General features: G+C 38.5%; 1 pseudogene; it reads right to left on the reverse strand.

Annotated features, from left to right (window-relative positions):
* Positions 1–12,537: 12,537 nt before the first annotated feature.
* On the reverse strand, positions 12,538–13,204 carry LOC100351087 (ADP-ribosylation factor 1 pseudogene; annotated as a pseudogene).
* Between the last annotated feature and the right edge of the window lie 13,299 nt (positions 13,205–26,503).

The raw sequence follows: 26,503 nt of genomic DNA on the forward strand, positions 1-26,503 counted from the left end.
AATGATTAGGATAGACTGCATTTCATAGACGACATTTTTGCTTGCTTCCTCGGAAATTATTCCTCCCTTTGTATGAAAGTTAACATTCTACATAGATTGGCATGTGTGAAAATCATACTCTCCATTGTTTTGCCTGAATACACATTTCAGGTCTCCATAAAATCTACTTTGTCTTTATTTATTTATTTTTATTTAGGTTTAACTTTGTTTCTTTTTTTCTGATGGAAATTTCAATCTTTCTTTAAGGTTTATTTATTCATTTGAAAGTCAATGTTAGTGACAGAGAAACAGAAAGGGAGACGGAGATCTTCCATCTGCTGGTTCACTCTCCTAGTGGCTGCAATGGTCAGGACAGGGCTAGGCCGAAGCCGGAAGCCAGGAGCTTCTTCAAGATCTTCCACATGGGTGGCAGGGAGACTTTTCCCAGGTCACTAGCAGGGAGCTGGATCAGAAGGGGGCAGCCAGGACATGAACTGTTTTACCTGCTGTGTCACGATCCCAATATCAATAATTTATTTTCAGTTTTTTTGTTTTCTTTTTTTATTATTTTTTTTATTTTTTGACAGGCAGAGTGGACAGTGAAAGAGAGAGACAGAGAGAAAGGTCTTTTTTTGCCGTTGGTTCACCCTCCAATGGCTGCCGCGGCCGGTGCATCGTGCTGATCTGAAGCCAGGAGCCAGGTGTTTCTCCTGGTTTCCCATATGGGTGCAGGGCCCAGGGACTTGGGCCATCCTCCACTGCACTCCCGGGCCATAGCAGAGAGCTGGCCTGGAAGAGGGGCAACTGGGACAGAATCTGGCGCCCTGACCGGGACTAGAACCCGGTGTGCTGGCACCGCAAGCAGAGGATTAGCCTATTGAACCGTGGTGCCGGCCTAGTTTTTTTTTGTTTTCTAACATATGCATTTAAATATAATTCACATTTAAACTTTTTCATCTGCACCCTATATATTTTGAAATATCATGTTTTATGATGTTAGCCCTAAGAAATGTATCTTTTTAAAAAGTTTTATCTATCTATCTAAAAAGCAGATTGGCACAGAGAGAATTCTTCCATCTGCTGATTCATTCCCCCAATGACCGCATCAGCTAGGGCTGGGCTAAACTGAAACCAGGAACCCAGAACTCCAGCCTGGTCTTCATGGGTGGCAGGAGCACAAGCCCTTTGGACCATATTCTGCTCCTTTTCCAGGCACCTTAGCAGTGAGTTGGACTTGAAGTTGAGCAGCTGGGCCTTGAACCTGCACTCTGATATAGGCTGCCAGATTCACAAGCTGTGACTTAACCTACCACACCCAGCACTTACCCCTAGAAATGCATTTTATTTTATTTAAAAAAAAAATTGAAGATAAGAAGAATGAGGTTCCATAAGATGAAATGAATTTTACAAAACTACAGCTGGTATCTGAAAGAGTCAAGACCAAACTCAGCTGCAATTGTTTTAAAGACAGTGTTGCTCGTTTACACTGAGTCTATTATCATGCCTGAAGGATAGACATGCCAGAGCTGTCACTTTGCTGTTGGGAGCAGGAAGCAAGCAGGTAGCAACTGACAGCTGTAATGGTCGTTTCACCATATACAACTATACCAAATCATTGTGTTGTGCACCCAGTTTTTATTGTCAGCTTTATACTGAATCAAGGAATCACAAATATTCAGTTCCAGGACATCTCCTGGCCCTTCTGTCTGCATCTTGGTATCATCCACGGATGCCTGTTTGCCATGGATAGTTGGTGGAATCGTTATCTGGACCTTAGTTCATTTTCCAATTCCTGTCACCTTTGGGTACCAGAGAGAACTGAAAACTGAAGCCTCTCTTAAGAGGCTTAACATGTCATAACTGCACAAGCAGAGTAGCATTAATGAAGTTTTGATGTCTGTAGATGGACCCCAAAATATTGTTCTGTATTTTTTTAAGGGAAAAATTTAGCCACCATCTTTTGAAGACATGAACTTGGGCCTAGTTCCTGTGCAGCCTTTCTCCTTATTGACTTGTTGGCCTGTGTAATATTCCCTTGGACTGCTTGTTCTCTGTGTTTCACTTGACTGATAAAGTTCTCGGAAGCCAAAGCCACGTTGAACAAATCACGGTGTTATTGCAGGTCAAGGAGCCTCAGTTGGTACCAACAGATTGTCAGAGCCAATGTGGGATTCTTCCACTGGGGCTCTGGGCCAAAGACTCCGCAGCCTGGGTTGCAGAAGGGTCATTTGGTGAAATGAAATGGCAGAGGGAGACAGCATGATATGGAGAGGCAGCAAAGGCTTTCCTGGCAGATACACCAGGATTTTCCAGTCTCTACCAAGTTCTAGTTCTTTGATCTTGTACAAATTATCTACTATCCCCTAACCCAGTTTCTTCAGGTACTTAAAAACCAGAACAAATAGCACCTCTGTTAAGGAAAGATTACAGTAGCATAATATCAATGTAGGAATTAAATGAGATAATATAAACCCAGAAGTATGTGGCCTGTGGGAGGGGTTCAGTAAAAACTTCTTTCTTCTTCCTTTGGAAACAGGCTCATCTACCAACTGACACATGGCCCGAGAAGGTGAGGGTGGGTGAGAAGTAATAATTGGCCACTTTGAAATGGGGCAGAGCTCATCCTGAAACTCTCATGTACATGATAGAAGAATCAGAATTAGAGAAGTTGAATTCAAGGCTTAGATATCCTAGTGATTTACAGGCTGGGGCTGAGGAACACAGAGAGGTTGGATAAACTCGGGGGAAATATCTAGTGGTCTTACTGCTCTGACTGCTTGTGCAAGGACAGAAATGCCCTATCTTGCTCCAGTCATCATAGTAGTAGGTTTCTTTGTATTTACCCCAACCAACAGGCACATCCAGCTAGCAGCCCTTAACAGTGGTAGCAGTAATTCCATGGAGTTTTTGAGAACCTGTTTCTCTGGCTCTCCACCACTACCCCACCTCTAGTCCCTATAAAGTGATTCTGAAAAATTAAGATTGTGAAAAATGTACTCAGTTTAAAAAAGACAGAATTGGTTTATTCTCTGAGCTAACACAAAAGTTTCATAATTAGTATTAATAGAGTACGTGTTATTCTAATATACCCGCTAACTTAGAAGTTCATCTATTTTCTGATATATTAGATAAGTTAATTCAGACAGAATGAAAATCAGAAAGGCTAAAAGTTAGTGCCCAGAAGAAATTCAGAAAAGCATTTTCATCTCTGAATTATTATGAAAAGAAATAGAGCACACATAAGCACATCATGCATATCACAGTTTATGTCTTTGTCTTAATCTACTGAGCCGTGTGAATAACAGCATTTTAAAGTTGTTACCATCTGTTCTATGCCTTATCATTTGTCCCAACTAGCTGACTGTAGACTGAATCCAAATTTCTCTCACCTTATTATTTTCATTTTTACTGCTCATAGTTTCTCAAGCCAACATCTTAAACTCAATTTGTCTGTGTCTTTTTGAGAGTAATTAATATAGGGAGAATGTTGTTACAGTTCTTATATCTATGCTTTGTGTTTATCTGAAATCTTTTGTAAAATGGTCCCCAAAGAAATGTTTGACTCTTAAAGATGTAGTTAGGGTTACAAGAGATTATAAAGAGCAGCTTCATAGCAGTTCTAGAGACCACGTGATATTTTAACTTCGATATTCCTCCCAACTGCGTGATTCCAGTACAAAAGTGCTTCTAGTGCTTTCTAGCTAGCAGGTTATCAGGTTAGTCTGTGCTGTCCTTTAGATCTGCCAAAAATCTTAAGGAATTAAAAATTGATTGAGAGGTGGCGAAGGTGGGAGAGATGTGAAGAGAAGTGAATTTCCCACTGGTTGCGGCAGTAGTGCTGATTGTCTCTCAAATGAAGTATGATTGTTTTAGTTCTGACTTGTTCTTTTGTCTTTGACTTATGCTGCCCCCTGAGAGATGAAACTGAAGTTTTCTATTGAAGTAATAAACTTGGGAGAAAGGTTAGCCTGTTCTGCTCACCTCTGCTTTCTTCTTCAGCCTGTGTTGTTTTTCAAAGGATAAATGCTCCCTGACTGTGAAGTCAAGTAACTGTCTTTGGCTGACACCTAAAATCATATTTTTTCCAGCTCAGCCTCTGTCATTAAGAATGCCAATATTTTGGCTCAATCTTCTTCTTCTTTTTTTCTTTTTTTTTTTTCTTTCTTTTTTTTTTTTTTTTGACAGGCAGAGTGGACAGTGAGAGAGAGAGACAGAGAGAAAGGTCTTCCTTTTCCGTTGGTTCACCCCGCCAATGGCCGCTGCAGCCGGTGGCGCACTGCGGCCAGCGCACTGTGCTGATCCAAAGCCAGGAGCCAGGTACTTGTCCTGGTCTCCCATGCAGCTGCAGGGCCCAAGCACTTGGGCCATCCTCCACTGCACTCCTGGGCCACAGCAGAGAGCTGGACTGGAAGAGGAGCAACTGGGACAGAATCCGGTGCCCCGACCCGGACTAGAACCCAGTGTGCCAGCGCCGCAGGCAGAGGATTAGCCTATTGAGCTGTGGCGCAGGCCTTGGCTCAATCTTTAACCCTTGTTTTATTTCTGAAGATTGTACAAATTGTAGAAAGCTGGGCCAGGAAGAAAAGTGTTAAAGTGTTAGGTATTGTGGGTCTTGAAAGACTCCATTTGTGCATGTGACGAGAACATTTGAAAAGTGAAATAAACATTAATTTTTTGATTAAATATAAATATGAAAAGGCTTTAGTGGGTACAGAACATTTCGTTCTGTTCCTTATGCTTAATGTATTTGGGAGAGATAATATTGTACTAGTTTCAGTTTCTGCAACTGTGGTTATATGGTTCAGTGGTTTTGGAGGATATCCAGGTCCACTTGTTCTGTGATGACAAAATATCACAGATTGATATTTAGTAAGCAATAGGAATTTAATTCTCACAGTTCTGGAGCCTGGAAAGTCTGATGACCAAGACAGAGAGTGAGTCAGTAATAAAAACCCCCCCAACTGTATATTAAGATAATCGAAAATGAATCTTGATATGAATGGAAGGGGAGAGGGAGTGGGAAAGGGGAGGGTTGTGGGTGGGAGGGACGGTATGGGGGGGAAGCCATTGTAATCCATAAGTCATACTTTGGAAATTTATATGCATTAAATAAAAGTTAAAAAAAAAAAAAACCCAACTAAGAAAAGCCCAGGACCAGACAGCTTCCCTGCTGAAAACTACTATACATTTAAAGAAGTAATTCCAATCCTTCTCATGCTATTCAAAACAATTAAAAGGGGTGGAATCCTCCTAAATTGCTTCTATGGAGCCAGCATCACCTTAATTCCTAAACCAGAAAAAGATACAAAGAGATCTATAGACCAATCTCCCGGGTGAACATAGGTGCAAAAATCCTCAGCAATTATTTTTTATTCTGAAACGTCCAAATCTTTAAATTCTGCTTCCATTTTAATTACAAATCTCTGCTTAATTTTTTCTACAGAGTTAGACAGTGAGAGAGAGAGACAGAGAGAAAAGTCTTCCTTCCATTGGTTCACCCCCCAAATGGCCACTACGGCTGGCGCGCTGCGGCCTGCGTGCTTGGCTGATCTGAAACCAGGAGCCAGGTGCTTCCTACTGGTCTCCTATGCGGGTGCTGGGCCCAAGGACTTGGGCCATCCTCCACGGCCTTCCCTGGCCACAGCAGAGAGCTGGACTGGAAGAGGGGCAACTGGGACAGAATCTGGCGCCCCATCTGGGACTAGAACCCGGTGTGCCAGCGCCGCAGTGGGAGAATTAGCCTAGTGAGCCTCGGCACAGGTGCTACCTTGTCATATTTTAATATAAGCAGTCAAGCGAGGCCATGCAGCACCTTCTATACTTTGCTTAGATATTTCTTCTACCACAAAGTAGTAGGGTACAGACATAATTCATCAAGCTCTCTGTCATTTTATAAAAAGGATGTCATTTTATCTGGTTTCCAATAACATATTATTCTTTCCTAAGACCTTATCAGATTGGCCTTCATTGTCCATATTTCTACCAGCACACTGATCGTAACTCTTAGGTAATCTGAAAGAAGACTGCATCTCTCTCAACTGCTTGCCTTTTCTGAGCCCTCACTCGCATTGCCTTTAATGTTGGGCAACAGAACACCATGCTCTTCCTAGCCCAGCAGGCACTTCTAAAATTGTCCCAGCCTGTACTCAGTACATAGTTGCAAAGCCATTTGCACATTTTCTGGTATATGTTAAAGCAGCACACCTCTTCTTTGTACTAATTTATGTCTTAGTCCATTTGTGTTACTGTAACAAAATACCTGACACTGGGTAATTTATAAATAGCATGTGTTTATTCCAAACCATTCTAGAGGCTGGGGCGTCCAAGATCAAGATTCTGGGCAGTCTACGTGTTTGATGAGGGTGGAGTCTTTCCAGTTCCGGGATGGTACCTTATTGTCCTGGCCTCAAATGATGGAAGTTAGGTGAGGAAAAGGAGAAACTTTTATAAAGGCCTTATTCCCATTCACAAGAGAGTGGCCCTCATGCCTGTATCACCTCCCAGAGCTCCTAATCTCTAAATTATAGCACATTGGTATTGAGTTTTAACACATGAATTTCTGGAGATATTCAAACCATAGTATATAATGATTATGGTTCCTGTGGATGAGTTAGTTTTGTTTTTAAGATTTATTTATTTAATATTTGAAAGTCACCATTACAAAGACAGAGGGACAGACAGAGATCTTCCGTCTCCTGCAACTGGAGACCATTATGCTTAGTGAAATAAGCCAGTGTCCAGCCTTGGTCATTGTGGCCATCTTGGGAGTGAAACATGATCCAGTAATTGGAATCATGTAATGCTAACCAGAATTTATTGTTTTAGTACCTGGCTCTGTTTTCTTTTGTACCAGGCTGTGTTTCAGTTGTTATTTGTTTTGTATTTGTGAAACTGTTTCTATGTTTTGTTGATAAGTAGTAACATTTGGGTGATTTAAAAAACCATAGTCAAGTTGTCTTGTTTATGCTCCAAAAGGCATTTTAGATTTTTACTAGTCCAGAAAAATCTCATCTAGATTCTTCTCTAAGATGCTTCATCAAAGTCTTATTCTCTGCTCGTGTAGTTTTGTATTAGCTTCATCTTTTTTTTTTTTATTTAAAGCTGAAAACTCTGGTTAGCATTACATGATGCTGCATGACCTTGATCAGTTGGTTACCATGTCTCATTCTATATTCACATTGTTAAAAAAAAAAAAAGAAAACCCTCATAATGCTATTAAGAAAACAGACTAAAATGTTAATGATTTGCAAAATTTAATTCACAATACATAAAAAGAATTATGAAATTATAGATGCTAGTATTAATTACAGTATTTTTGGAATTATATAATGAAGGTATTATTAAGACTGTGGGTTTTGATTCAGAGTTACTATGTTTAAAGCATGGCCTTATCACTTCCTGGAAGGGTAATATCCATCAGCTGACAATGCCTCAGTCTCAGATCCTCCTCTCTAAAAATAATCAGAACTACATAGCCACTTATGAGCTTGTAAATGAATGTAAAATTAGCATATATAAAAGCTCTTACATCTGTGATTCACACATAGCAGCTTTCTTTTCATTGGTAGATTTTAATCAAGAGAATGAATATGTCATCTATAGATAGCTGCCTGGCAAAAAACAAATTTCAATTCTGAAAACAGCAGAATTGTTTTCAAAACAAGCATGGGGCCATTGTCTAAAAACAAGCATAGTGGGGAACACACAGACACACAGACAACCAGCGAGCACATTTCCCAAAGAAGAGGTAAAATAGGACTATCAATCCCCAAGCTACTCACCTGTATAGTGAAGGAAGGAAAACATTTGAAAATAATATATTATTGAAGTTCTGATGCAGTGTTTACATGTTTTACATCAGTAAATTCATACTGGTTTTTAATGAGCAGAAATGTATTTTCAACTTTTAAATTTAACACACAAGTAAGGTTTTCATTTTTTAAGATTTAATTTATTTGAGATTCTATTTATTTATTAATTCACTTTATTTTTAAGAGTTTGCTTGTTTGTTTGTTTATTTATTTACTTTTTTACAGTCAGAGGGGGGAGACATAGAGAGAAAGGTCTTGTCTCTGCTGGTTCATTTCCCAAATGGTCGCAACTACCAGAGCTGAGCTGATCTGAAGCCAGGAAGCCAGGAGCTTCTTCTGGGTCTCCCACATAGGTGCAGAGGCACAAGGACCCGGGCCATCTTCCACTGCTTTCCCAGGCCATAAGCAGAGAGCTGGATCAGAAGAGGAGCAGCTGGGACTTGAACCTGCGTCCATATGGGATGCTGGCTCCGCAGGCGGAGGCTTTGCCTAAGGCACAGTTGTAGCCCCACAAGTAAGATTTTCACAAACCCTCTTCAGAAAACTCTGTCCAGATGGTTCATTTTGAAAAAAAAGTTAGAAAAGAATGGAGGGAAGTTATGGGGGGTGGGGAGCCATTGTAATCTATAAGCTGTACTTTGGAAATTTATATTCATTAAATAAAAGTTAAAAAAAGAGAAAAATTTAAATTAGAAAAAAAAGAATGGAGAAAAATCAGAAAACACATGGAGAATCTTCACTCATAGTTGTTTCTATGCAATCCATCTGTAGCACGTACACTGTGGAATGTGAAGTTAAATATGTCTAATCTTGTATCAAAGTATGCTTAACACATTCAACAACAACAAAAAGAAATTAAGAAAAAAACAAACAAAAAAACCCCACAAAGGTATAGGTGAAAAATTCAGGCATGCCTAGAAGTGGAAGGCAGCTACAAACTCCTCTTGCTTTAGGCAACACCTTGTTTTGTACCTGTGTTGATTCTGTTCCATTTAGCTTTGATGGATGTCTTTAGCTTATCGTATTTATTCAGAGGAGTTTCCCAGAAGGTAAGAATACTCTGACATGAGTGCAACTGAGATATTGTGTGATGTGGCTGCTGACATATAAGCTACAATGCTTAGCCAGCATGAAGACTCTCACATAGATCCTTAAAGGGTAAATAAAACCCATGGAAATAAACAAGAGTCTAATTCTATGCTTTCTGCCTTGTTTACTAAAGCTTTACTAAGTTTTCCAGATTATTCTGAAATTAAAAGCAATGTAAATTACTTATAATTTTTTTTTTTTTAGGATTTATTTACTCATTTGAGAATCAGAGTTATAGACAGAGAGAGGGAGAGACTGAGAAAAAGGTCTTCATTGGTTCACTACCCAGGTAGCAGCAAACAGCCGGAGCTCGGCCCATCTGAAGCCAGGAATAGTTTAAATAATCATTTCCAGGGAAATGCTTTCTTTAAGTTGGGCTGAGAACTATAAAACAGCACTACAAAATATGTTATAAAACAAGTGATTTACAAATGAATATCTTGACTACTATTAGAGTGACCAATTACACTGAAATAGAGAACAAAGTAAATTCACTTTTTAAAATTCTCCTGATTAAAGCAGTACCATTTAATTTAAATTCATCTATATGCAGAAACTTTTCAGAAGACTAGAGTATGCATATGGAGATGAAACAGTGATATTTTGGTAGAGCCGGGAAGTTTAGATCTGGTTTGATAGATCTCAGCTCTGAAAGAGTCCTTGCAATGGAACAGAATCCTAAGGGACGAATACTTAGAACGTTCTAAGCTTTTACTGTCACTGCTAGTCTGCTTCCCATTCCACTTCCCTTTTCCTGTCTTGTAATTTTCTCTACATTGCTTACCATCATGCAACACACTAAATATTTATTTCATTGTTCTGTTGAGATGATGGGTAACTTTATCTAGGAGGTAAGTGGAGTGAATTGAAGCCAAAGATTTCATTGTTATTTGAGAGGGAGGTGCAAAATTATTGTGCTTTCATAATGTCCTTATTTTAGTCTGAGTTTAAACATGATTTCAGAGTGATCTTTATGCCTCATTTATCCAGTTATGGAGTGACCTTATCTGATAAAGATGTTCCAAGAAATGCTTTATGTTGAGTAGAGAACATGGCCAAGGTGACAGTCCAAGGCCTGCTTCCAGCTGACAATGGTACTTTCTAAACTTTTCACTTTCTCGATATTAATTTGTATAATGCAATGTAACAATATTTTAATAAAAACACAGCAACATCAGACACAATCAAATATAATACAAATATATTTGTATTTGAAAGTGTTTTGAAAAGTCATGAAAATATGCATTATATTTTCTTTCCATTTCTAGGAATTATTCCTTCATTTATTTATTTATTTGAAAGGCAAAGTGACACAGAGACAGGGTGAGACAGAGAGAGAGAATCCTTCCTTTCACTGGATCACTTCCCTAATGTCCTCCAACAGCCACAGTGAGGCAAGATGGAAGCCAGGAGCCAGGAACTCCATTTGGGTCTCCTGACTGGGTATCAGGAACCCGTGTACATGGACCATCATCCATTGGGAAACTGGGTCACTAGTGTAGAGTAGCCAGGACTGGAGCCAAGCATTCTGACATGGGATGTGGGATGGCTATGACCCTCGTGGCAGCTGAACTTGCTCCTCCACAACTCAGCTCTGTCCCTGGACTTTTGGAAACTCCCTTGTATGCACAGGAACGAACACAACCTCACATATGTATAAAAATATGTGTGTGTACATATGTGTGGGAGAGTAGAAAACGAGGAGGAAAAGTACAACAATAAAATTAGCTAGGGGGATAGGAAAATGGGAAAAGCTAGAAAAGAGATGGAGAAGTTTTCCCACTTTTCATGAAATACATTTAAGGTCTCTTGCTGGTTGCAATGATCATGTGTATGTAATAGACACACACATGAATGAGAAAGATGGTGCAATTTGAAAGCAAAAGAAACAGAACAACTTAAAGCTTAAAGAAGAGCTTAATTATAGATCGTGACCAGGAACCCTTAAATTTTCTAATAAAACCCAGGACTTGAAAAAGATATGAAAATGACCGGAAAAATATTAAAGTTCCCATTGCACATAGGATGGGAAAGAGAAAGGTATGAATAAAGAAACTAAATTTTACAAAAGATTTCCTCTTGTGGAGGGTGATAAATTATTTGATGTGTGGAATCCTGTTTATGATAAAGCTGAATGTAACCTTCACATAACAGAAATTTATAAATATAAATATGAAGCAACAGAAGTTACAAATGACCCAGAGAAACAAAATAAATTAAAATAGTAAAAAATAGTTTTTTAAAACTAGGTCAATAAATAAATTAAAAAAAAATATGTACAGGGGCCAGGATTGTGGCATGGAATAGTAAAGCTGTCACCTGCGACACTGGCATCCAGTATGAGCCCTGTCTGTTCCATTGCTGACTCAGCTCCCTGCTAATGTGCCTGGGAAAGCAGTGGAAGATGGTCCAAGTACTTGGGCCCCTGTGCCCACTTAGGAGACTCAGAAGAAGCTCCTGCTTCCTGGCTTCAGACACATCCAGTTCCCATAGTTGGAGCCATTGGGGAGTGAACCAGAGAATGGAAGATCTCTCTGTCTCTGCCTCTGTCTCTGCCTCTGTCTCTCTCTCTCTCTGTAACTCTGCCTATCAAATAAATAAATAATTCTTATTTTATATACAAAACAGTTGATCACTAATCCTGTATTGAGAGCAGTAAGAGGTCCCACAACACCAAATAAAACAATTCTGAGGTTTCCCCCACAAAAATTTAACAGCTCTAGCTTCTTCAGTGTTTACCAAAATACAAAAGAAAAAAGTAGAGGTCTTTTTTGATGGCAAATTGGACCTTTTCAGGCTGAGGGAGAGAAAACCACTTCACAAATGGAGGTGGGGGTGCTTCCGGGACCAACCCTCTCAGCTTGCACTCCTGCTGGCCAGACCCCACACATCGCTGCCACCATGTCTGAGCAAGTGCCAGGAATGACAGGCTCCTGCTCTGGCTGCCTGCTTCACCAAGGGATGCCTGAGGGGAGAATTGGACGGCGTGGCCTCCCAGCCCCCTCCCCAAGGTGGCCATGTGAGCAGAAGCACAGCACAACGCCACGGAATGCAGGGAGACCCAAGACAGCCTTGCAGAGTGCATCATGGGGTGGTTTTGTCCCCAAAGGGGAGCAGAGGATCCGAAGGCCCAGCACTCAGGCTGTTACTGCAAACTCCACGCTAGGCATTCTCCCTGCTGTGTGTTCCAGTGTTCTCGTCTTGTATTTCAAACTATTTTTAAAAATGCACTGAGTTCGCATTAAAACCAACCATCAAATGAATCTTAGCGGATCTAACACCCAGAGACACGTCCAGGTCTTAATTTAACACAGTCACAGACTCCTGGAGGGCAGGTGTCCATGCACCCAAACCCCTTCTCAGTACTGAACAGTGAGTTGATTTTCTTTTTACAATAATATAATAATAATAATAATAATAATAATAATAGCTGAATAATATTGCATAGGAGTACCAGAAACTGCCCCGGGGAAACAGAAACTACATTAAATAGGAACCTGGCTGCAGGCTTCCTCTGCACAGAGACAGCAGGGAGCGATGCACACTGTGACCCACCCATGGATTCAGCTTCTGGCACTCAGGACCCCAGAGTCGCACGTTTGCCACCTGAGAGGGCGGCTGAGGGTGGAGAGGAGGGGGTGGGGGTGGGGATTCTCATTCACTTCTGGGTCTGGAGCTGATGGGACAGCCAGTCCCTGCCGGTGGTGCAGGTGGCCTGAATGTACCAGTTCCTGTGGAGTGCAGCCCCAGCTTGTCTGCGATTTCAGCTGCGTTCATGGCGTCTGGGAGGCCCTGCTTGTTGCCAAACAACAGGAGGACTGCATCTCCCAGCTCATCCTCAGCAAGGATCCTCATGAGCTCCTCCTGGGCCTCGTTCGCAGGCTCTCTGTCATTGCTATCCACCCCTAAGATCAAGTCTTGGGTGTCCTGGAAGTAAGTAGTGGCGCCACAGTGGCTGAATCTTGTCCTGGCCACCTATGTCCCACACCGGGAAGCTGATGTTCTTGTAGTCGATGGTCTCCACGTGCAACTGTGGTGGGGGTGGTGGTCACGATGTCACCGAGCTTCAGCATGTACAGAATCCTCGTCTTCCCTGCAGCATCAGGCCCGTCATCAGGATGCGCATTTCCTTGTGGCCAAAAAGGCCTTTGAAGAGGTTGGCAAAGATACATGATAATACACATGAAACTTTGAGCTACACTTATAGTACAAAATCAGCAAGTTAAAAGTAGCTGTATTGGAGATCATAATAATATCATTAGTGTGTTTGACCCAAGTTGAATGATACAACTTTCTTACAGAGAATTCACCGTTCTTCCATTCATCTAGACAACGTTTATCAAATTTGTCATCCCAGAAGAAAATGAAACATAAATATGAATATATTCCCAATTAAGTTTGTTTATCTGACCATGTGCAATATTATAAAACAATTATTACAAGTGAAAACAACATCACTTTCACCCTGAAATTTAGCAAAGAAATAACTTTGCAAACAGGTTTTAGGTTAGATAAATTTCATAGCATTAATTTTAAAGTGTCATTTTTTCCCACAAACTCTCCTGCCCAGATGAATTATTTTTTTCTGGGGCATGTAAGAAAATAGATTCAGAGTTCAAAAATACACTAGGCATGATTAAATGCACAGGACAATAAAAATGATTTCAGGTAGGTTGCAAGTACTTTAATAATAAAAAGAAGTATCTTATTTTATCTTAAATGATCTTGTAAATTACCTTCCAGAATTGAAGTTTCATGAGAAAACTATTCTTATACAAATGATTCCTACATAGAACAATCAATTTGAATATTTAAATTCTCTTTCCATTAGAATGGAAGTAAAACCCATTATCTTGATTTACATATAACTTCAAAATTCATAATACTTCTGTAATTTGAGGCATGATTAGAAGGACTATATACCTAAATGATACTGCTTTTAACAAACATGGTGAAAATTCTAAGAAGTACAAGAGAAGAGTTTGAAACTTCCAGCTTAATAGTTCTTGGAAAGTCAGTGCCCTGTCCATTCCAATAAATTTAGGAGAGACATGAGGCCAGAACACTTCTTATTTAATCTTATAACAGGGATATGCAGCCAGTTCCTTTGGAGGGAGATAAGGAATGGAAAAGTGCAAGCCATGAATTCCTCCATTTAGTTGGGATTCTAGCTTTTGGTTACAACAGAAATTAGAAGCTAATGATGTCTTGAAATCTCATGTTCACCTGAAAGTAGCTTTCATTGCAAGGTCAATTTCTCTATGTATACATGACATCTGTGATGATGATGGAGTAGAAAAAAATCTACAGAAGTTTCTGCCTCTGCTTTTATCATCGTTTTGTAGTCAAAATGTAGTACAATGAGGAATACGTAATTGTTGCACATGGGCCCTGATTCCAGCTTCCGACTGTCAAGTTCTCAGCTCTGATTTTGACTTCTTCATCTATAAAATAAGGTTAGCGTTCACAGAACTTTTGTGAGGGTTCAACCAGAAACTGTGTTGAAAGAATTTTCAAAACTGTAATAAACAAATGTGTACTCTTTTGTTTTAATTTTATTTAAATTTTACAAGTTTCATGTTTTTCTCATACACAGATTTACAGTTGTGAATGTTTAGCAGTAGGCTAAAATTGGGTCTCACTGGGGACTTCCTTAGGATATGCCGCCCTCATGTGGATAGAGTCTAACAGTGCTTGCCATGGGTCCAAACTTAAGCTTTTCAGTTTTCTTATTAGAGTAAAAACAAAGTCTATCCAGATACATTTATGTATACAAGACACTTTGTTACATTCACACAAATATATAACATATACATATATGTTAAACAAATATGTATTATAAAACAAACTATATTTGTGTATTTCTGTATGCATAGATATACAAAACCAAGATAAATATGCAACATTTTTATTACAAATTTTTAATCACCAGTTTCCATGATAGTCAAGAAAAGCTTTTTTCAGGTTGGACTAGTGCTATTTTAACTTAAAAGAGCAATACGAATATACTAATAGTTCAAGAAAATTTCATTAGCAGCACATAAAGTTCATTAACATGCTTTAAAATAATTTAAATAGTACAGTGGTATAAATTATTACTACCTTTTTGCTATAAGCGTTTACAAAAATATTCCATTATACTTAAAGTAATATACAACATTCTCTGATATAAACTTTGAGTGTATTAAAATAAAATGTAACTAGTTTCAAAATAAACTAGAAAATGCTTTTTTCTCAAACACTTCCTGAGTACTCCCTGGTTTCATTGGAAAGTAACAAAACCAAACAAGAGCAAGAACCAAAATCAGACACAAGATATAATAATCCTAATGTGTTTTAACATTTTTTGGAAATAATTTACATTTGAAATTTAATAAGAGAAAACATTTTCCAGGTCTTAAAATACTATTGTTTCAAAATAGTTCAATTAGGATTCTAAATTGATTCAAAGCACAAAAACACTAGGAAAGACTTTTCATATAGAAATTTACTGTATATTGTACAATCTTCACAAAATGATGAGAAAAATGTATAAGGAAGCTAAAGCTCTCATGTTCAAAGATATGAGGGTTTTTCTCTGTGTGTGTTTACGTACTCAAACTAAAATCTGTACATCTATCCACCATCTACTACATCCTGTCTTTATATCATATGGTGGTATACTCAGAACTAAAGGGGAAGATTCTTGATTTTTCTTCACACTGGGCAGTGTGAGCGAGATGGTGTAACAGACCTTTTGAAAGTGTGTGTGTGTGTGTGTTGGGGAAGGAAGCATATATTATTATAGTTCTATTGTAAATTTTTTTGGATCATGAAAGTAAATAAAGCCAGAAACTTGAAGAACTCTAATGTGTTTGCAAGACTTCATTGTAAATATTTGCCAAGGGCATTTGAATCAACTGAGAACTGACTAACAAAGGACAATATCTGCAAATTCTTACACAATACTAAATGCATAGCTTGAAAGAGTTTTTTTGCTATCTCTGGTGTCAGAAATAAATTGATATTAGCATTGTAATAAATGCATAAGAATTCAAATATACAACACTAAGTAAAATTTTGAGATAAATTTTAGTCTGCAGTAAATTAAAAGTGAATATATAAAGACTTATAAAATATTGGCCTCTAATGCTGGAGATTCTTGACATAGTAAAATTTTCATGCTTTTCAGATTTACCTTTTATTTATTTATTTATTTTTTTATTTGACAGATAGAGTTAGTGTGAGAGAGAGAGACAGAAAGAAAGGTCTTCCTCCCGTTGGTTCACCCCCCAAATGGCCACTATGGCCGGCGCTGCGCCGATCCAAAGCCAGAAACCAGGTGCTTCTTCCTGGTCTCTCATAGGGGTACAGAGGCCCAAGCACTTGGGCCATCCTCCACGTCCTTCCTAGGCCATAGCAGAGAGCTGGACCGGAAGAGGAGCAACTGGGACTAGAACCTGGCGCCCATATGGGATGTTGACGCCACAGGCGGAAGATTAACCAAGTGAGCCACGGTGCCAGCCCCCAGATTCATCTTTGAGCAAAATGTCTTAAAAATGCAATTCTAAGTTAAAATGGTAAAATCATAGCAATAAATGTAGACAAGCCATAGCTTTAATCCAATGCTGTCTTATTAATTAGTGAATTTATTTGGTCAGATGAAAAATTGATGCAACAACTTTTGTATTTTTATTTGACAGATAGAATTACAGACAGTGAGAGAGAGAGAGAGGAAGAGAGAGAGAGAGAGGAAGGCCCTATCTCCGTTGGTTCATTCCCCAAATGGCCGCTAAGGCTGGCGCTGCGCCGATCCGAAGCCAGGAGCCAGGTGCTTCCTCCTGGTCTCCCACGTGGGTGCAGGGGCCCAAGCACTTGGGCCATCCTGCACTGCCCTCCCAGGCCACAGCAAAGAGCTGGACTGGAAGAGAAGCAATGGGGACCAGAACCGGTGCACTTCTGGGATGTAGGCACCGCAGGCAGAGGATTAGCCTAGTGAGCCATGGAACCGGCCAGCAACAGCTTTTAAAACAAAATAAAAAGCACTATCAGAAAATTTCCTAGGAAATGTTAAAAGATTAGAAAGGCTTCTTTGTAATTAGGATTAAGAAAAGTTTCTTTTAACATCTCTGCAATGTGATTTTGAATTTGGTGTTTTAATCAGTGAAATAGCAGAATAATCTAGTTACAATAAAATATAATATATATGTCATTCTTAAAACATAAGAACTGACAAATTATTCACATCAAAAAGAAGTTCATCAGGATTGCTGGATATAAAATCAATATACAACAGTGAGTTGAAGTATTACACACCAACAAGAAATTGAAGTAAAATTTTTAAATAGCGGCCAGTGCCATGGCTTACTAAGCTAATCCTCCACCTGTGGGGCCGGCACCCTGGGTTCTAGTCCTGGCTGGGGCTCCAGATTCTGTCCCAGTCGCCCCTTTTCCAGTCCAGCTCTCTGCTGTGGCCCGGGAAGGCAGTGGAGGATGGCCCAAGTCCTTGGGCCCTGCACCCGCATGGAAGACCAAGAGGAAGTACTTGGCTCTTGGCTTTGGATCGGTGCAGTGTGTCCGCCGTGGCGGCCATTTAGGGGGTGAACCAATGGAAGGAAGACCTTTCTCTCTATCTCTCTCTCTCTCACTGTCTTAACTCTGCCTGTCAAAAAAAATTTTTTTTTAAATAGCCTTGAATTATATCCTATGACTAACTTGATCTATCTCATAATAAATCTAATATAAAAGAGTTAGTTTCTTAAGATATAAATTATCAAATAATTAATAAATTATTTGAAGTTAAATTAATTCTGAAATCTGTGTTAAAACTAATAGGTTCAAAATAGCACAGATAAATTTTTAGAATGAAATCATGATTATTTTCTGTACAGATATCAAGATATATGATAAATAATAACATACAAATAATAATTAACACAATGGAGTAACAATATAGAGCTACAAAAAGAGACACAAAAAAGGTGGAGGAGTAAGCAGGTATGTGTAGCTAATATCACGGCATTTCATACCCTTGAGGAACTGGGGGAAATTACGGATTGTGGGATTAGTGATCTGAGACAAGTGATTAACCAGAGTATTAAATGGGTACCTTTCTTTCCTTTACTTAAAGATTTACTTATTGATTTGAAAACGTTCCAGAGAGAGAGGGAGGCACAGAGAGAGAGAGAGAGAGAGAGAGAGAGAGAGAGAGATTGTGCATCTTGTGCATCTGCTGCTTCATTCCTCAGATGGAGCGAAGGCCAGGGCTGAGCCCGGCAAGATCAGGAGCCAGGAGCTTCATCTGGGTCTCTGGTGTGAGTGTCAGGGGCCCAAAAACTTGGACCCTTTTCTGCTGCTTTTCTCAAGCCATTAGCAGGGAGCTGGATCAGAAGTGGAGCAGCCAGGAAAAGAACTGGCATGCATATGGGATGCTGACATCACAGGTGGAAGCTTTACCCACTACAACACAACACTGATCCCAAACTTTATTTTCTTATGATCAACAAAACCAATGCATAAAAACATAAAGAGAAAAAAAACCTATTGTCTTCCATTATGCATGACCTAAATGAGACATATACTATCTATATAATGGATAATGTATTATGCTATATATAATGTAATACATAGTATATATTATCAGTTATATATTGTATTGTGAATCTCTGCATAGATCCTCCAAGACATGAGGGTGGCATATACTAAGGATTTTTCATGTTATAAATTTGAGCTTAGTCATATACATGGTCTCCAACAAAGGAATGCTGCTGTTACCTTCCAAAGAGAAGGGAATCTTCAACTGATCGATAGGGTTATGAGGAATATGGAAGTTTGAGGTTCTCAAACACAACCACCTAGTTGTCCACATCCTATGCCTTGGCATTGGCATTGTAGACTTCATGGAGAATTGCAAGTACTGCTAAAACTTCAGAATGCATTGTCATTTTCCCAAGTCAACATCTTGCTTTGAGACATGAAGTTCTTTTTCGCCTCTGCTTCGGATTGTGCCCTGAGTTACAGGAGCTTGAATTGATTCTGTTATTTTCTATCTTTTAGTTGTTAAGAGAAACAAACACAGCTAGCAACTATGTAATTCTTGAAGCTATATTTTTTCCATATTTATCCAGTATTAGATTTTGAATAAGCTAATCTATCCTCTTCTCTCTGTATCCAACCATAATTTGCAAAAAAACTAATGTAACAGTAACCATGATTTTAGGGCATGATAAATGATATCACCACCCTACTTCTATCAGCCATGGAGCCTTAACAGAATCTGGCTTAAAACTTCTTCAATATAACTATTTTGAATTCCTCAAGGCAGTCACTCTGAACAAGGATTTTGGTGAAGCAATTTGTGTGAGAAGTAAACACTGATAACTCCACAAAGGAAATGGATAAAATGAGTTAGGGAAAAGGCCAAGATTCAATACCATGTGCTCCTATTATCAAGTCGCTTTACACACATATGATATTTGACAAAATATTTTATATAAACACTAAAACATATATAAAATAATACTGTCTATTGTTTAATAACAAAGTCAGAGTACAAAGAAATGAAAGAGGATGCAAAGAATCAAAGTCTCAAATGAGCAGACAGTTGGGGGCCGGTGCTGTGGCACAGCAGGTTTACACCCTGGCCTGGAGTGCCACCATCCCCTATGGGCCTTGGTTTGAGACCTGGCTGCTCCACTTCCTATCCAACTCCCTGCCATGGCCTGGGAAAGCAGTGGAAGATGGCCCAAGTCCTTGGGCCCCTGCACTCATGTGGGAGACCTGGAAGAAGCTCCTGCCTCTGGCTTCGGACTGGCGCAGCTCCGGCCATTGCAGCCAACTGGGGACTGAAACATCGGATGGAAGACCTCTCTCTCTCTCTCTCTCTCTCTACCTCTCCTCTCTCTGTGTAACTCTTTTAAATAAATAAATCTTTAAACAAATATGAGCAGACAAGTTAAGAATTGTGTTATACTGGATAATTCCTTTACATGTGGGATTATACATAATCCATTACTAAATAATTTAAATAAGACCTCCAAAATAGAGGTTAAAAATTCAGCTTAGTGGCCTGCGCCGTGGCTCAATAGGCTAATCCTCTGCCTAGCGGTGCCGGCACACCGGGTTCTAGTCCCGGTCGGGGCGCCGGATTCTGTCCCGGTTGCTCCTCTTACAGGCCAGCTTTCTGCTGTGGCCCAGGAGTGCAGTGGAGGATGGCCCAAGTGCTTGGGCCCTGCACCCCATGGGAGACCAGGACAAGCACCTGGCTCCTGCCTTTGGATCAGTGCGGTGTGCCGGCCGCGGTGCACCGGCCGCGGCGGCCATTGGAGGGTGAACCAACGGCAAAGGAAGACCTTTCTCTCTGTCTCTCTCTCTCACTGTCCACTCTGCCTGTCAAAACAAACAAACAAACAAACAAACAAAAAACACACACACACACATTCAGCTTAGTGTTGTCCACAATTGATTCATCTGGAAGAAAACTTAACAGAATTTGTCAAAAAAAAAAAAAAAATGAAAACAAGAAAGCAAGTATTTACAAATCTGATGCAAGCAAAAATGCCCAGAAAGGACACTTTATTGCCTAAAAAAAGCACTGCATTGAAATATATTTATTTTTAATCTTCAAGATTCTTCCATAAACAATATAGACTTATTAGTAATTTCCTATTTATTTGAGGGAAGGTTATCATAATCAACAAATATAATTTCTCTTTCAAACTCTGTTGATTTACTTCATTTATTTGTTACTCAGTAAGGGACATACACATTGTTATGGCTGCAATAATGAAACCTTTATAAGATGACCTTCTTTCCCACAATGATATTGTTTGCTCCAAAAATTTACTTTATTTGATATTAACACAGCTGCTTCAAGTTTTACTATATGTTAGTATGATATATATGTTAGCATGATACTTTAAAGTATTTCTCTAATTATTTTAAAATTTATTTATTTATTTATTTAAACCCAGAGAGTGAGACAGAGACAGAAAGAAAGACCAAGAGAGTCCACTTTTTCAGTTTCCAAACAGTTAGGGGTGGGATAGGATGAAGCCAGGAGCCAGGAACTCAGCCTAGGTTTCCCATGTGGGTGGCAGGGACCCGGCTACTTGAGCTATCACCTAATACCTCCTAGGGTGCACACTAGCAGGAAGCTGAGATGGAGACAGGAGACAGAACTTTAACCCAGGCACTCTGATATGGGATGCAGGTGTCCAATAAGCGTCTTAAACTGAATTGCTTCATGAAACAGCATCCTTCACGTATATCTTTATAATAATCCTAAAATGTTAATCATGATGAGTCCTTCATAATCTAAAGATTATTAATCATATCAGCCATCCTTTAGAAATATTTATGATATCAAGGCAGCACTAAAAATAAATAATTGTCAGGGAAACAGTAGAAGGATATACTTTTAATAATAAGCTTCCTAACATAATGGGTGGAGAATGTTATGTGTTAACAAATCTTTATAATCTGCTTTTCATGTAAGATTCTATTCTCATATTACTCTCACCAAGTTAGGTTTTATTTAAGTTCAGCTTGTTTCTCACAGCAAATGAGTGCTATTACAGTTCTTACTGGAAAGTTCAGGTAAGAAATTTGAAAACCGCATAATAATCTATATATATTGGGACTTACTGTACATTATCTTCTAAAAGAAATACCAGTGGTTTCAAGTTGTGGGTTAACTTTTGGTTTGTTTCATTATTACCCATTGATGATTTTCAGTTCTATTCTAAAATTGAGGCTTTTTTCTCCAAAGATTTTACATTTCAGAATAATTTTGTAGACATGCCAGGAACTGTCTTGGAGAAGTAAATTCAGAGCTTTATCTAAATATGGGCCCATTGGTTTCTGTATGGGTTCAAATCACAGTTCTAGCTCCTACCAATGGAGAGTTAGTTTGTTCTTTTATTATGTGAACACATAAAGTAACCAGTAAGAGAATTTTTTTATTGACATAAGGTGAAGACAAAGATGATTCTTACAAGTGACTGCTGTGGTCTGTAAGATGACATGAGTATAACAAAATCCCTGATGGTATTCTTTGGTGGTACTTTTTTTCCTCGATAAATGTATAAATACTTATATTTAAAATTTATACACCTTAAATACAGATTGAATACATTTTCTGCAATGTCAAATTTATTTATCAAAAGAAGACAAAGGAAACTATGTTTCTCTAAATAACATGCTGTTGTAAATGCATTAACCAACTTTAGTAATATAAATATTATGCCTGCTCCCTTTGTGTGCAGTTAAGCAAAGTACTTCTTTTATTATCAGTGTCTGTGATTAAGATATTTGAAGGCCGGCGTCGCGGCTCACTAGGCTAATCCTCCGCCTTGCGGCGCCAGCACACAGGGTTCTAGTCCTGGTCAGGGCGCCGGATTCTGTCCCTGTTGCCCCTCTTCCAGGCCAGCTCTCTGCTGTGGTCTGGGAGTGCAGTGGAGGATGGCCCAAGTGCTTGGGCCCTGCACCCCATGGGAGACCAGGATAAGTACCTGGCTCCTGACATCGGATCAGCGCGCTGGCCGCGGTGGCCATTGGAGAGTGAACCAACGGCAAAGGAAGACCTTTCTCTCTGTCTCTCTCTTTCACTGTCCACTCTGTCAAAAATAAAAAATAAAAATAAAAAAAAATTGAATATGCTAGCTTCTTTTCAAATATACTAGTTTTTTCTTGGAACTCATCAGATTTCATAAATATATTAAATGGAATTCAAGTTAAAGTCCCATTCACAAATTTTCTGGAAAGAGCATTTGAGTTCTTCAGTAATCTCCTGAGTGGAGTAATTAAAATCACAAGTGCAGACTCTCTCTTTTGGCAAAATATGTTTCATAATCACTGAAAAACTTTCTTGTAAACATAATCTCTTCATGTAGTTTCCCATTAAATTCAAAAATACAAATAAATATGACATATCACCTTAAGTTGTCTAAATAATATTTCTTAATACTTTTCCTATTTCGGAGGCTTTTAAAAAGTTTATTTTTGGCATAACACTGGTTGTCTTTGTGCACCATTTATCACTTCCCTACCCTCCACCCTTCCCACAGCATCCCTCAAAAGCTCGAAGCCATCTCAACACTGTTGAGCTCTGAAAACCCTTTAGCTGTGTCATTTCATGCATGCCATTTCATCTGAAGGCTCTCATCATTTTCTTTTGGTAGGAGAAAGACAAGAGATTAGATGAGAAAGATACTAAAATTTAAACATCTCTTTTACATTCTAGTAGATTTGTTGCTTTATAAATAAAATTATACTTTCACTTATTTAAATACATAATTTCATATGTTGTATGCATTTTTATGTAACAATCCATGCTATTCACTGCATATATGTTCATTTTTCATGTATTAGCCAATATTATGTTTATTGTATCATTACTTTATGCTTACAAAAGCATCATAAGCTATCTTTTTAAATTTGAGAAGCAGAGAGATAAGAGCTTCCATCTGTGATTTCATTCCTTAGATGAGTTCAACAGCCCCACATGGGACTGATGCTGGCAGCTGGGACTCAATCTGGCTCTCCTATCAGGGTGACAGGAACCCAATTAATTAAGTCATCAATGCTGCATCCCAGGGTCTGCATTAGCAGGAAGCTGGAGTCAAGAATCAGGATGGATATTGAACCACCAATGTGGGAAATGGATCTCTTAACTGGCATTTTAAACACTAAAACAAATGCCCACCCTGTAATTTATTTTTAATTTTCATTTTACAGATAAGAAAACTTAGTCTCACAAGTGTAAAGGAACATGATACTAAACTTCCCTTTTTGGCCTAAGTAATTCTTAAATTTAGGTTATTTTTATAATGTCATGGCAAATTCTTATACTATGCTGGTTTTTATTATATATACACGTATGTGTGTATATATACATATATATTATATATTTGATATATATATTCTTACCTTCTATAGATAGGCTATAAAATGAATATGAGAATGATCTCTTGGATACACCTTCCATCAAACAGAGAGTACTGTGTATAGCTGGTACCTACTAAACATGTAGAAACTGAATAAAGGACTATATTTGAGATCTCTAATACTGGACCTGATTTCCTGCTAGAACATAGAATGAATAAAATGATTACAGTGAATCATGATCAATTGCCCATTCTACTATATCATTACAACTACTTTACATTCTCCTCCCAAATAAACATGAACCAGGCTGACATCAACAGGCAGAAACTTTTTGCATGCCATACTTTTCTTCAGAGAGCCTCGAATGGAGACCCATCCACAGGAATTATGTGGATCAGTCTGCTAAATTTTGAAGAGTATAATGTGAAAGTAACAGTTTTAGTGAGATAGCCAATGTTTCACTCAGAGATTATCTTTGATGATAAGAGAGCTCAGAAGACTTTCTATAACATTGCTAAAAAATACAGAATTTCTAATTTCTGCAAATTTATTAACAAAAACATCATCTTCTCTTAATCATAGAACCATGCAGGTATATACACAAACATCATAGAGACAATTTTACTTGGAGAGCATGATCCTATATTATCCCATGTGTGTTACAATTTCACATTGTGTGGGCATGTTTCAGGCAGTCTGTGGTTCATTCAGATGTCAAACAGTTGATACATTCTGAGGGACTATCTATCCTAATGGATAGTGCAATAGACAATGGCACACAAAGATCCTTAAGGTTTTTTCCAGTGATTTGTTTTCTATCTTGCTGAATAAACTTGACAAGTTACTCATCTTTTTGGGCAGTGATTCCTTCCTCGTTGATGGGGGAATAATTTGCCTACCTAATTTGCTTTTTTAAAATGAGAAAGTAATGAGATTAATGCATGTGAAACACTTTGTATAATGTTTGACTATATGAGTAGCCAGGGCTTAATAAATGCCAGCAGTTAAACACTGAATCTACAAGTAATACCGTTGTTATTCACACAGACTAGCTGGTTTTCAGCAGCACTAAAGCAAATTGTGCTTGAATTAGCAATTCTTTTCATGGAGTCCTATTCACTTGTAACATTATTGAACATCTCTTCAATATATTACTTGTACACATTTTCTTCATCTACTTATAATGTTTCTCTCAGTGATTAACATTACTTTCCTAGACATACTATTAAATTCATAAGATATACTTACTATATATATTTGTACTTAACATTTTAATAACTATACTTTATCATGTTTTTATTTGTTAATAATCATTATAGTAATTTTTTTTTGAAAAATTTTTTTTAACTTTTATTTAATGAATATAAATTTCCAAAGTACGGCTTATGGATTACAATGGCTTCCCCCCCCATATCGTCTCTCCCACCCGAATCCCTCCCCTTTCCCACTCCCTCTCCCCTTCCATTCACATGAGGATTCATTTTTGATTCTCTTTGTATACAGAAGATCAGTTTAGCATACATTAAGTAAAGATTTCAAGAGTTTGCTCCCACACAAACATAAAGTGAAAAATAATAGATGATTTTTTAAATGATGATGAAATCAGATCAGACCTATTGTCATGTTTAATCCCAGTGAGAGTCAAGTTGGGAATTGATAATTTCTTCTTCTTCTTTTTTTTTTTTTTTACAGAAGATCAGTTTAGTATGCATTAAGTAAAGATTTCAACAGTTTGCACCCCCATAGAAACACAAGTGAAATATACTGTTTGAGTACTCGTTATAGCATTAAATCTCAATGTACAGCACATTAAGGATAGAGATCCTACATGAGGAGTAAGTGCACAGTGACTCCTGTTGTTGACTTTACCAATTGACACTCCTGTCTATGGCATCAGTAATCTCCCTATGCTCCAGTCATGAGTTTCCAAGGCTATGGAAGCCTTTTGAGTTCACCGACTCTTATCTTGTTTAGACAAGGTCATAGTCAAAGTGGAGGTTCTCTCCTCCCTTCAGAGAAAGGTACCTCCTCCTTTGAAGACCTGTTCTTTCCACTGGGATCTTACTCACAGAGATCTTTCATTTAGGGTGTTTTTTTTTTTTTTTTTTTTTTTTTTTTTTTTTTTTTTTTTTGCCAGAGTGTCTTGGCTTTCCATGCCTGAAATACTCTCATGGGCTTTTCAGCCAGATTGGAATGCCTTTAGGGCTGATTCTGAGGCCAGAGTGCTGTTTAGGACATCCACCATTCTATGAGTCTGCTGAGTATCTCGCTTCCCATGTTGGATCACTCTCCCCTTTATTTATTCTATCAGTTAGTATTAGCAGGTACTAGACTTGTTTATGTGCTTCCTTTGACTCTCAGTCCTTTCATTATGATCAATTGTGAACTGAAATTGATCAATTGGACTGGTGAGATGGCATTGGTACATGCCACCTTGATGGGATTAAATTGGAGTCCCCTGGTATGTTTCTAACTCTACCATTTGGGGCAAGTCAGCTTGAGCATGTCCCAAATTGTACATCTCTTCCCTCTCTTATTCCCACTCTTATGTTTAACAGGGATCACATTTCAGTTAAATTTCAACACTTAAGAATAACTGTGTATTAATTACAGAATTAAACCAGTCATATTAAGTAGAACAGACAAAAAAACTACTAAGAGGGATAATGTATTAAGTTGTTCATTAACAGTCAGGGCTATGCTGATCAAGTCACCGTTTCTCATTGCGTCCATTTCACTTCAACAGGTTTCCTTTTTGG

Source organism: Oryctolagus cuniculus, chromosome 8 (genome assembly GCF_051225735.1).
Source record: "Oryctolagus cuniculus isolate XC-2025 breed Fujian yellow rabbit chromosome 8, ASM5122573v1, whole genome shotgun sequence".
Taxonomy (NCBI): Eukaryota; Metazoa; Chordata; class Mammalia; order Lagomorpha; family Leporidae; genus Oryctolagus; species Oryctolagus cuniculus.